The sequence below is a fragment of the Phodopus roborovskii genome, unplaced genomic scaffold (assembly GCF_943737965.1).
Source record: "Phodopus roborovskii unplaced genomic scaffold, PHOROB, whole genome shotgun sequence".
Taxonomy (NCBI): Eukaryota; Metazoa; Chordata; class Mammalia; order Rodentia; family Cricetidae; genus Phodopus; species Phodopus roborovskii.
Window position 1 is genome coordinate 13508467 of NW_026126578.1, and position 12590 is coordinate 13521056.

General features: G+C 41.4%; 1 pseudogene; it reads left to right on the forward strand.

Annotated features, from left to right (window-relative positions):
* Positions 1–349: 349 nt before the first annotated feature.
* On the forward strand, positions 350–1250 carry LOC127236102 (voltage-dependent anion-selective channel protein 2-like; annotated as a pseudogene).
* Positions 1251–12590: the final 11340 nt, after the last annotated feature.

Genomic DNA, 12590 nt, shown 5'->3' on the forward strand with positions numbered 1-12590 from the left:
AATCTGTGTACACTATCCTGTATACTAAAATATGTTGTTAGATTATTTATAATACCTAATAACAGAAGTGACAGAAGCAGAAGGCAGGTGGTATTACTAGAAGTTATAGGGAGGGAAAATAAAAGAATCATTGATTAATAAATATAAAATTTCAAATTTGAGTGTTAAGAATTAAATTTGCCCCCCCCCCCCCCACTGGCCGGTGTTAGCTGCAGCACATACAACTTCCAGACATCGAGTGGTTTCAGCTAAGACTGGATCCACAGTGGCAGCACCCCTCAGGACACAAGCAGATCACACACACACACACACACACACACACACACACACACACACACACAGCTTCACCATGGTGGACTGTTTTATATGGGCTTGCCCTCAGCCAATGTGTGTATCTCCATTGTATGCTGACCTTGGCAAAGCTGCCAGAGATATTCTCAACAGGATTTGGGTTGGAAGGCTGGATGTAAAAACAAAGCCATGCAGTGGTGTGGAGTTCCTGGGACCTCGTAGACAAATACAAATGGCATGCGTGTGGTCTGTCTTTCACAGAAGAATGGAACATCGATAACACCTGGGGGACACAGACTGCAATTGAAGACCAGACATGTCAACATTTGGAACTGACATTTGATATGACTTTTGCCAACCTGATGTAGACTTTCATTTTGCTGGACCCACAATCCATGGATCAGCTGTTTTTGGTATAGGATTGGCTTGCTGGGTACCAGTTGACATTTGACAAGTAAAAGAAGCCAAAGAGTGACTTTGCAGTAGGCTCCAGACTGGAGACATCCAGTTACACACTAATGTCAATACTGGGGCAGAATTTGGAGAATCAATTCACCAGAAAGTATGTGAAGGTTTTGACACCAGTAAACCTTTCTTGGACATCAGGTGTGAACAGCACTCATCTTGGCATTGTGGCTAAAACCCGGTTGGATACTCCTGCTTACATTGCTGCAAAAGTCAACAACTCTAGTTTAATTGGAGTGGGCAATGCTCAGACTCTGAGGCCTGGTGTGAAACTTACATTGTCTGCTCTGGTAGACTGGAAGAGTTTTAATACTGGAGGCTTAATCCAACTGAAAGAAACCTCCAGGAACAGATTTCACAAGACTTGGCTCAATATATTTACAAGTGTCCAGCAGGCTTCCTCCTCCCCACTCCTAAGAAGGAGATCAAATCAAAGGGTGATTAAACAAGAGCTGTATTTTAAATATACAGACAGTTCCCTATTGGCTGGTTAGCTATCAATGCTGCCATCTTGCAGCCACCTCTACATTATTTAAATTATTTAACTGTTAAATGTGCTAATCACCAGTAATAAAATAGACATTTATGAAAACCATGAAGAAAATTAAATGTTTCACAACAATGTGAATATATGTAATACCCCTGAACTTAAACTCATTAGGAGTAGGAAAAAAATCCTTAATTCCAACATAAGCCTGATATTTATAGTCAGGATATACTTGGGGCAACTCATATCTTATGTTCTTCATATCATTTTTCACATGCTAGCGAGCATACGTATGACTTACTTTTATAATCTAATTAAAAATATTTGAGTTCTTTTTTTTCTCAATTCTTCGAGTTAGATGGATATTTTCAATTTTGGGGGAAAGGTGTGAGAAATACAAAAGTGTACCATATTCTATAAAGAGAAAAGAAGATGAGAAGAAGGGCCTGAGGGCCAGAGCTTTGTGTGCCCAGGGTGGTCCCTGGCAGTGCCCCAGAACTTAGTGTGTCCACAGTGGCCGCCTGGCTGTGTCCCAGAACTGCCCTTCATGGTCATGGTTTCCACCCCAGAGCCTGCTGCTCTACCTGTAGTGTTATTTTCACAGATTAGTTAGTCTGACCTTTCAAAAGGCTAATGTCCTTGTCTGGCATTGTATGTTGATAAAGAGAATGACTAGACAAATGGGCACAGTAAATTAGGTCCACCTCTGTTTAGAAAGGGGAAGCAGAGGTAAGTCAAAAGGATCATGTTGACAGGTTGCAAGGACCCACCACACTGATAGACAAATGTAGGGCTGTGCTACATCCAGTGTTGGAGACATGGCACTAGAAGGAATCCCCACATCTGAAGCACCGGTCACTTTAACAGCTCACCATCCCTTTGAGTCAGACCTTATGTGAGACCACAGCTCTTCCCTAGGGATCTGAATTGCCATGTGGGATAAATCATCCATGCTTGAAAGTCAGATGGCTACCGATAAGTCCCTCGTTCTTCTGCAAAAATTAAGAAGCCTGTACTGGCACTGTGACTTGATTCAGAAAGGAAGAACAATAGAGGAACCAGCAGGAAGAATTGAATGTCCTTCTTACAGTGTCCTGTCCCATGCAGCTGCTCCACAGACTAGATTGTCTCCTAAATGTCAGCTCTAAAGCTGTTACTTCTCCAAAATGCAGTCTTAGGAGAACATCATATTCTTACATAACACTTAAACAAAGTACAGCGAACACTTAACAAGTCAGAACTTAAAGCACTTGTGAAATAGGATAATAGTCCCCATGTCCTCATTCATATATATATATATATATATATATATATATATATATATATGATTTATTTATTGTGTATACAGTGATCTGTCTGCATGTTTGCCTGCACACCAGAAGAGGGCACAAGATTTCATCATAGATGGATGTAAGACACCATATGGTTGCTGGGAATTGAACTCAGGACTTCTGGAAGAGCAGCCAGTACTCTTAACCTCTGAGCCATCTCTCCAGCCCCAATAGTTTCCATTCTTGAAAGTGAAACCAGTAAAATACCAGGAATGAGTGATGTGTCAAATAGCATCCCAATCCCTTGCTACTTATACTAGAAGCCCAGCCTCTCTCTAAATTATTGTGCTGTTTTCCTAACTCTATACCAATTGTATAATTATAGCTCTCATCTATGTTAGTAATCAATTAATTGATAGAATATAAACATGAAAAAGACATCTCTGTCTTTATTTAAACCGAAGTCAGAAGTCTTAAAAAGACTCAACAGAAGAGTCCCGTGAAAGTGTGACTGAGGCCAGGGCCAGTGAGACGACTCAGTGAGCAAAGGTACTTCCATCATACCTGATCCCAGGGCCCACATGGTGGAAGGAAAGCGTTGACTCCAGTAAATTGTCCTCTGACCTCCACTTGGGCACTGGCACCACACAGACACACACACACAGAGGGAAAATGTCATTAAAAATGTTGAAGCCATTCTACAGTGTATACACATTTTAAGTCATGTGCTTTAGACTATATACACATATATTATTTATTGTATATATTAGACAACATATATTGTCAGTTCAAAATATTAAAGGGGTCTGGAGAGATGGCGCAGTAGTTAAAAGTACTTGCTGCTCTTGCAAAAGACCTAGTTTCCATTCCCAGTACTTACACAGTGATTCACAATCATCTATAACTCTAGTTCCAGGGCATCAGATGCCCTCTTCTGGTGTCTATGGAACCAGAGATATGCATTCATATCAGCAGGCAAAATACTTATACACATAACATTAAATAAATGTCTTAAAAAATAAGGACAGGCATGGTGGCATGGTGACACATGCCTGTAATCCTACCACAAGGGAAGATGAGGTAGGAGACTCTTGAGTTTAAGGCTACCCTGGGCAATGTAGTTAGACCTTACCTAAAAAATAACCGACTTAATAAAGAAATGAATTAAGTAGTCTTTAATAATGTGTCAGGACTTCATGAATATAAACATACTGAACGCATCTAAATGTACTGCATTTCTTCTCTTGGTTATGTTTTCAGTGTCTCGTCTTTGTGTGGTGTAAACCTCCAAAGCTTTCAGCAGTAATATTAGCAAAACCCTTAGAAGCCTCCTGTAGCATTGTCCTTTAGCAGTACCCTTCAGCAGCATCTTTCAGCAACATCCTTTAGCAGTAACCTTTAGCAGCATCCATCAGCATCATCCTTTAGCAGTACCCTTCAGCAGAATCCATCAGCATCATCCTTTATCAGTACCCTTTAGCAGCGTCCTTCAGCATCATCCTTCAGCAACATCCTTCAGCAGCATTCTTTTGCAGTACCCCTTAGCAGTGCTATTTAACAGCACCCTATGTATTTGGTAGGATGTGAGGTTAATTGTGCAGTTTCTACAAAATTGCCATTCAATTAGGCCCAAAGGAAATAGTTACCATTTTAAGGCAAGCTGTAAAATATCTATGAAGAACTTTTATTACAGTCCCTTCACAAACAAGAAAAACTGTGGTGATATATCATTTATGATTTATCAAAGCTTGCCTGAGGGTACAGAAAGCAGAACTAGCCACAAACCTCAGAATCAGGCAATGGTGATACACACCTTTAATCCCAGCAGCCATACTATGTAGCCATAGAGCCAGGTGGTGGTAGCACACAACTTTAATCCAAGGACTCAAGAGGCAAGCAAATGGATGGATCTTTGTTAGTTCAAGACCACACCTAAATCTTGTTAGTTCAAGATCCAGTCCTAAAGAGAAACAGCACATACAAGGTGATCTCAGCAATTGGGATCACCTGCCTTCAGTCTCGGGATCTGAGAGATTTATCCTCCAGCCACGCTGAGAACAGAGCGGCCCTTTCAGCCTGAGGTAGAGGTGCGCGCGTGCGCACTAGTGGCGGCTCCCTGCTCTCTCATCTTCAGCTTGAAGCTGGAACCCAATGTCTGTCTCTGGGTTTTTATTTTTTGTGTTACAAAAAGCTCAAGTTCTAGAAAATGTCACTACATTGAACACATATTTCATATAAGAAAACACTGTACCAGGCTAAATGATGGAGTTTAAAAGCTATAGGGCCAGGCGGTGGCACACGCCTTTAGTCCCAGCACTCGGAAGTCAGAGGCAGGCAGTTCTCTGTCAGTTCAAGGCTAGCCTGGGCCACAAAGTGAGTACCTGGATAGGCTACAGAGAAACCCTGTCTCGAAAAACCAAATAAATAAATAAACAAACAAATAAATGAAAGCTATAGGATATGCCAACAAGAAATATTTATCTTCCCTAATGAAAGTGAACATGTTTGCTTTGTAACAAAAATTAAAATGTATTAACTTGAGAAAAGACATTGTAATATTTAACCAATTAATAGAATTATTTGCTATTACAGCCAAAAAAAAAAAAAAAAAACAACCCCAAAAACCCTTAGAGTATGACTCATGACATATGCCTCATGATCTTTTCTTTATAAATAACTTATAATTTACTTTCAAATGGCACCATGTTATTTCAAGTTTTATGAGAATATTAATTACACCTTGATATAAAAACACACGAATTATGTGAATTATGCCATTTATTACTGACAGCTTCATCTTAATAGACCCGTCTTCTCTGATTAGGAAGAAGGGCTTCCTAATCAGCAAATTGAACCTAAGCCAAAGTAAGTCATATGCAACAGACATGGCACCTAGAAGTGACAGCAATGCCAAGCAGCCCAAAGGCCACAGACTTCAAAAGTGAAAACTAAGTGCCGCGTCCCCTCCTTACATACACTGGTGACACTTTAAAAGATTACTTGTGGGAACATGATATTGCCCTTTATACTGCTGACAAGAGATTGTGTTTCTGAACACATGATGTAAAAGTGTGTGTAAGATCTTTCACAAGACTCTACTTTTAGCAAACCCCATGCAGACACATCAATTAAAACATGTCTGCAGAGTCTAGAGAGGTGGCTCAATAGTTAAGAGCACCGGCAGCTCTTCTAAAAGGCCTGAGTTTGATTTCCAGCTCCTTCCTTCCTATATGGCAGCTCACAGCCATCTGAAACCCCAATTCCAGGGGATCTGGTACCCTCCCTTGACCTCTACAGGTACTGGTGTGCAGGTGATGCGCAGAAATACATTCATAGACATAATAATAAAATAAATATAGAAACAAATCAAAACCACATCTAAAGACTTCAAAGAGTGTGCATAGTGTGTGTGGAGACAGGGGTAGAATTTTACTGGTTGTATTAAATTGATTTAGTTTAGGCACAAATTCCTTCATAGCTAATGTAGGATCTACCACAGTGGGTATCTGGCTGTGGGTATCAGTTATCTTCAGAAACCTAAGTGAGCAAACAGAATTTAAGTCAGAAGGCAAAACATGCTAAACTTTTGATAAGCTGGGGAATCCAGAGCAAAGACATTGTTGTAGAAATGTCTGGGAACTGATCTGCTTTTATCTCACTGAAAGTTGGGAAGGGCACAAACAAAACGTACTGAGAGCCTCACTGTGGACACGCACTGCCCCACATTCCTGGCTCCGGGTCTGCATGCTTTCTGAATTGGTGAGTGTGACTATGTCACCAACTTAACTTTCTGGTTTTGAAGGTGATTAATGTATAAATAGCTGAAATGTCCTCACCACAAGAGGAACAGAAGATATTTCTGTTCTGCTGTCTTGGGCAAAGTCAGCCAGTGCACACCAAGTGTATTCACAGGAACTTTCTAGTCCCTGTAAATACTTTTGGTATATGAAACTTTTCTCTTACTAACTTTTATTAAGACCTTTCTCCTAATCTTGTTTTTTTTCCCCTTATCTCCCAAATATTTCCCCCATGTTCTGCATCTTACTTTCTGCTCCATGAGCTGTCTTTCTTATTCTCTTACTTTCAATTGCACTACCTCATCCTTCTTCAAAGTTCTTCAAAGCTGTATAAAACCCATCCGTAAGAGATTGTTATTCAGGTGAAGTAAATGTTTTTCCCCCTTGGAAATAGTATTGGACACTTCCTAGAGCAAAACCCACTAAAGTTACGAACAATCTGTTTCAACCATTAAGATTTAAGATAATTTTCACCAGTGTGATAAGGTTTACAGCATCTGGTCCACATTAACCCCATGAATCTGACAGCACAGATGTTGATTATTTCCAACTGACTGGCAAGACAACCCAGCTGGCCACGACCATGTGGTTCATTCAGAACGGAGGCTCTGATGACCTGGAGATTGACTGCTTCACACACTTAAAATTTTTTTCTTCTCAAGTTATTCACCACAAGTGAAATAGGCTTGCAGAACATTTCCTCTTTATGAATGAGTATGTGAGGAATGTGAGAAAATATGTGAGGAGAGAATGTCCTCCACCAGGAGGCAATTAATCCCTCCATACAGCCTTTATGTTTTTAATTATTATTTTCACTCCTGCACACACTGTGTACAGATAAGTTCCAACCTTCCTTTTGTCCTCCCCAGTCTCTGGCAATCACAGTTCTACTTCCAGTGGGCTTCTTTTTATCTTTTTGTGTCTGGCTTATTTCAATTAACATGGTATTCTGACATTCTATCCTTGATTGCAAATGACAGCATCTCATTACAGTTTATAACTCAATTCCACTCCATTGGGATACACATTTATAACACATCTGCTCATCATGTCCTCTGAGTCTCTCTGTGAGATGGTTTCCTTCTGTACACAAGTGTTAGGTTCTTATCCACCACTGTGACAAAAAACACCCTGGCAAAAGCAACTTAAAGAACAAAGTTCATTCCGGCTTCAGGTTTAAGGGTACAACATGGTGAGAAATTCAAAGCAGCAGGACTGCACAGCGGTTGGACACATCACATCTGCAGTCAAAGATGACTGTGGGTGTGAACTAGTGTCAATTTGCTTTCTCCATTTTCATACCATTCAAGGAATTGGGCCACCCGCAAGAGGTGGGTCTTCAACCTCAGCCAAGGAAACCAAGATAATGGGGATGTCCAGAGGTCATCTGAGGTCATTCTAGAGTCTGTCCATCTCACAATTCACTCTAACCACACAACACAGTTCAACCTCCTGCCCCTTACACTGGCTGCCCTCACTCAGCATTTATAAAAGAATTATTTTATTTACATGTGTTCAGGACTCTCTACTCTTTAGGAACCTTCCTTTCCTTCTGCATCGCTAGCAGCTACATTGCCATTCTCTCCCTTTCAGATAAATTACAAAAGTCTCTCCTGTTTCTCATGCCCCCTTCGTGACCGTATGAAGCTTCTGCCTCACACAAACACAGACAAGGATGGATTCCCAATGCTTTCATCCTTGCTAGGTGAACAGTTGTCATTCTATACTAACTTCACAGTGACATTGCACACAAACATCCAGAAACTTGAGAGTAGCCACCTTCACTGTTCATCTTCACGATTTATGATGAGGGACCATGTAAATTTAATTAACTTTTGCCCATCCTGTCTTAAATCATCCTTGGAAATGCTTATTTCTAGTATGTAAAAAAAAAATGACTAAAGCTCTGTTTGAACCAAGGTGTTATAAAATAAGGCCTTTGTATTTTTAATTTTGAATACTATTGTGGGGATGCCTTGGCATGAATTCATGATCACACTGATCTAGTAAATTACTTTCTTGTTAGAACGGGCCTTCTCTTGGGACTCAGAGACACCCCCCCACACCCTTACTCTCCTGGGATTTCCTCCGTCCTGACTTTTGTTCTGTTTGACTGCCTCGGCCTATTACTTAGATAAGTGTTCCTTGAGCCCTTGTCTTGGGCTTTTGACTTTTCATCAGCATCTTCCAAGTGTTGACATTTGATCCTGTAGTTTGTACAATCAGGTGACTCTAGGGACCTCAGGTTATTCAGGCAGCTTAACTTTAGCATACAATAAGAAATAGTGCATGTTTTCAAGATGCTGTCCACAAAGAAACAACGTAATCCCAGGTCCATGTTACGACCCAGGACATCCATAGTTAAGGACAGAGATGACTCACATATAAGTAACGACACACAAAGTTAAGGTACAGACTTCACCCCTGGAACAAACAGAGCAAGAACAGAATACTAGGATACCTCACAGAATGTCCTAACAGTGTGTGTCCTGTCAGTTCCACTCCTGCCTGCCTGCCATTCCTTGTCTTACTCAGTTAAAGGCAGCATAATTCACTCACTGACTTCCTGGGAAATCCAAACAAACAAGCTTTTATTCCCTGTAATCTTATCTCTCAAATATGCGGTCACTCGGCAACCTCTTTCCAATTCCATCGTGAATGCCCTGGCATAGAACCCACGCCGCACACTCCGCTCTTCCGCCTGCCATCTTCTGGATTAGTTCCTTGTCACCACTCCAAATTTCAGTAAGCTTAATCTTTTCAAGGAGCAAACCCTAACTTTAATATTGCTAAAGTTCGTCTCTGGTTTAAAGCCAGCTGTCTTTGCCGCCCTTCTAATCAGTCAGACATTCCTTTCAGGACAATTACGTTTTGTTTTATGAGAGTGTTGTAGCTGCTCTTACCTCCTGAGCAGGGGCATAGGCACGCCATTCCAAAGCTAGAATGCCCCCCCCCGCCCCCTGTCTCCTTCCCTCTGCACAGCCACCACTCACACTTCACAGCTAACCTTCAGATTCTCACTCCCTCCCAGACTTCTCCAGGAACCCACATCTGGGCTTTGAGCCCCCCATATCTGCCCTCAGGGAGCCTTCAGCTTCTCTAATGACAATGGTTGGCTACTTCCTTCATTTGTCTCACTGCTAAAAATTTGTCCTGTCTCCTGCCCCATAAGAATGTTAGAATTTTTGTTCATTCTTGCTTCTACTTACCTGACATTCTATCGCTAGGTTCTAGTCAGGGAGGATCAATAAATGGTTAGAAATAACCAAGGAGCTACAAGAATGAGTGGATGGAGGCATGGATTAATAAAATTGTCTCTAGGACGTAGAGATTAGAGAGGGGAATGCTGTACAAAAATGTTGGATGACAAGGGGCAATTAGGATCTTTGTTAGGCACAGTAGGTGGGGGTTATTGGAAACTTGTTACTTTTCAGTTTCTTAAAATAGAAGTGTGTGTGTGTGTGTGTGTGTGTGTGTGTGTATGTGTGTGTGTGTGTAAGCTAAGGTCAATGTTATGTGATATTGAGACTTAGAAATTCACTGTTCAGTCTAGACTGGCCAACCAGCAAGCCTAGGATACTCCTATCTCCTGCCCTCTACCACTTGGATTACAGCTAAGCATTAGGAAACTTAAAAAAAAAAAAAAAATTCTTCTGGCCCTGACGCTTCATTTGCAACCTAGTATATAATATCTCTAAAAAGTCAAAACCTACGTGCTAGTTTGGTTCAAATTCCTGCTAACCGCGGGCCTCATGTTAAAGACAGACCTTTTGTGGCTCAGAACTTGCTGGCACACTCTTTGGAATGAACTATTCAAGCCTCCCGAGTGCTGCTGCTTAAAGCAGCAGCCTCCTTGACAACTTTTCTTCAGGCAGGAGCCCCGAGCATCAGTAAAAGGCACTGCGGGAGGCTACGGGGGGGGGGGGTGAGGGGGTGGGGGGGATGGAGAAGCGGATTATCCGCTTTATTGTAAAAACCAGAAAAAGTGAGCAGTAACTGGAAAGTAGCTAATCCTTCTGGGAATTCTGGCTAACAGGCCAGGAATTAACCTTGGCAGTAATTAGGCCATCAATGACCCTTTCAGAGAATGTTCAAAGACCTCAGCTTTGTTTAGAGAACTTGTGTGGGTGGAACCAGCTGTTTGCACAAAGAACAGCTTAAAGCCCAGCTGCCCCGCAGCACCACCTTCAGGACCAGATCTCCGACAGCGGCAGCGGGGAGCAGGGTGCAAGGCTACAGGATCTCCGTCCTTTCCGCAGCATGGGGAAGCACAGGCTCCCACCGCCGCGCCTGGCTGGGCTGCTGCTGCTGTTGCTGTCCACAGATGTCTCTACAACACAACAGCCGTGAGTTCCAAAGAACTCGAGAAAGCTTGACTTTAGGGTCTTGTGCTTATTCGTTCCTTTCCTATACAACCATATCCGTCTTTCTGACTTCTGAGGGCCCTTTCATCTCTGAGATTTCCCAACCTCTCCCCCCCACCCCTTCATCCTTCCTCCTTCACTCAGCCTTATTTCTCTTGAGCTCTCTGGATTTCATAGTATCCAAATTCCCCCATGATGTGACTCACCACCCTTCTGGATGCTCGTGTTAAAAGTTGGTCTTCAGAACCCCAGAGATCTTGTGGCTCTGTTGAGGCGTTGTCCTTCTTGCAGCCTCCTTCACGTTGCTCACACTGTTAGATAAAATAAAGACACACCTCTCTACAGTGGCGCTTTGGCCAGGGATTTACATATCCCTAGGAAAGGTTTCCAATGTTGCCACCGATGCTGAGAAATTAAGGGCTTAGTGACCAAACAGGACTTTGTGCAAATCAGATAGTAATGAAGCCTGTGTTTCAAATAAACAAGAAAGAACCTAGGAGAGTAGACAGACAGACAGCTAGAACAATAGATGGGACCATACAAGAGGATGTGCAAAAAGTGATGACAAAGACATAATTATTATCTACCATTTATTTATTTGTGTTGGAGACCGTTTTTCTTAGTATATATATTTACACAAAAGAAAAATGTTGTTTGTTTTTGTGACATGGATCATCAATGTTCACTGGGTGGTGGTGACACAATTCTCAATAAAGATGTAAATTGTATATTAAACTTCTGAATTTGGTAAGTTGTATATTATAACTTCTGAAAATAAGAAAACATTTGACACAAATTTATAGTCACACATTTAAAAGAAGAGCTACTGTTATATTTACATACCTGTGGCTTGGGTGTATCACACATCCAGGTTGGGTAACCCACAAGTATATACATTTCATGTATAAGTATATATGTGTATACACTTGTTAATAAAACATTGAGTTGTTCCTGAGATATTTTGAAGCACAAGAAAATCAGAATATAAACATCTAGGTAGTTAGCAGCACAGACATTAGAATTTTTGACGGTTACAAAAAGAACTTTTACATTTTATTATATATTTATTTTGGAAACAGGTTCTTGCTATGTAAGCCTGGCAGGCCTCATGGTAATCCTCCTGCCTCAGCTTCCCAACCATGTGCCACCATATCTCTCAATATATATTTTTAAATAGGTGATATTACTTACACAATTTAAGATTCTATGAAGAAGTTGAAATCTAATTTAAGAAAAATTAAGCCTTATTTTACAATGTCAAAAGAGTATATTTGCTTATTGTTTAAAACTGTGATAAAAAATAGAAGTCATCTTGAGAGTATGTAAGAGGTACATTGGCATTTAAAAACAAACAAACAAAACACCTGATCTTGAGAGCTGCTATTTGAAACCGGGGTGTCTTTAGTCACAAGTTACATTACTGAGAAACTATCTGCCCCACTCCTGAGTTACTGGAGGATGGACTGGCTATGTTTGAATGGAGCTTTTCTCTACATTTAGAAAGGCAAGTACATAGGATGTAAGCATCCAGGCTGGGTAACCCACAAAGACTTTGTCACCTGATTGCCACAGCTGAGACTCTCAACCACTGACTCACTTCTTGTGAGGCTCGGATTCCTGTTTGTAAAACAGAAGCAAGTTGTTGGTGTGTGGGTTTTATAGTCTTGCCGGATACAACCCCCCACCCCCGTCTCTATTCTGTCTCTATCTATGTCTCTTTCTCTTCCTCTCTTCACTACAATGGCCTGGGAGGGAAAGGGGGAGGGGGTAATTCATACGCCATTCACAGCAGTTTGATGTCCTTCTTCTCTTACCGTATCGCTAAGGATGACGGTGATAATGATGGAGCTGTGAAGGGACAGAGTGATGTTTGTGGCCCTCTCCTCTAATTTCGTTCCTCCATCCCCAGAATCTA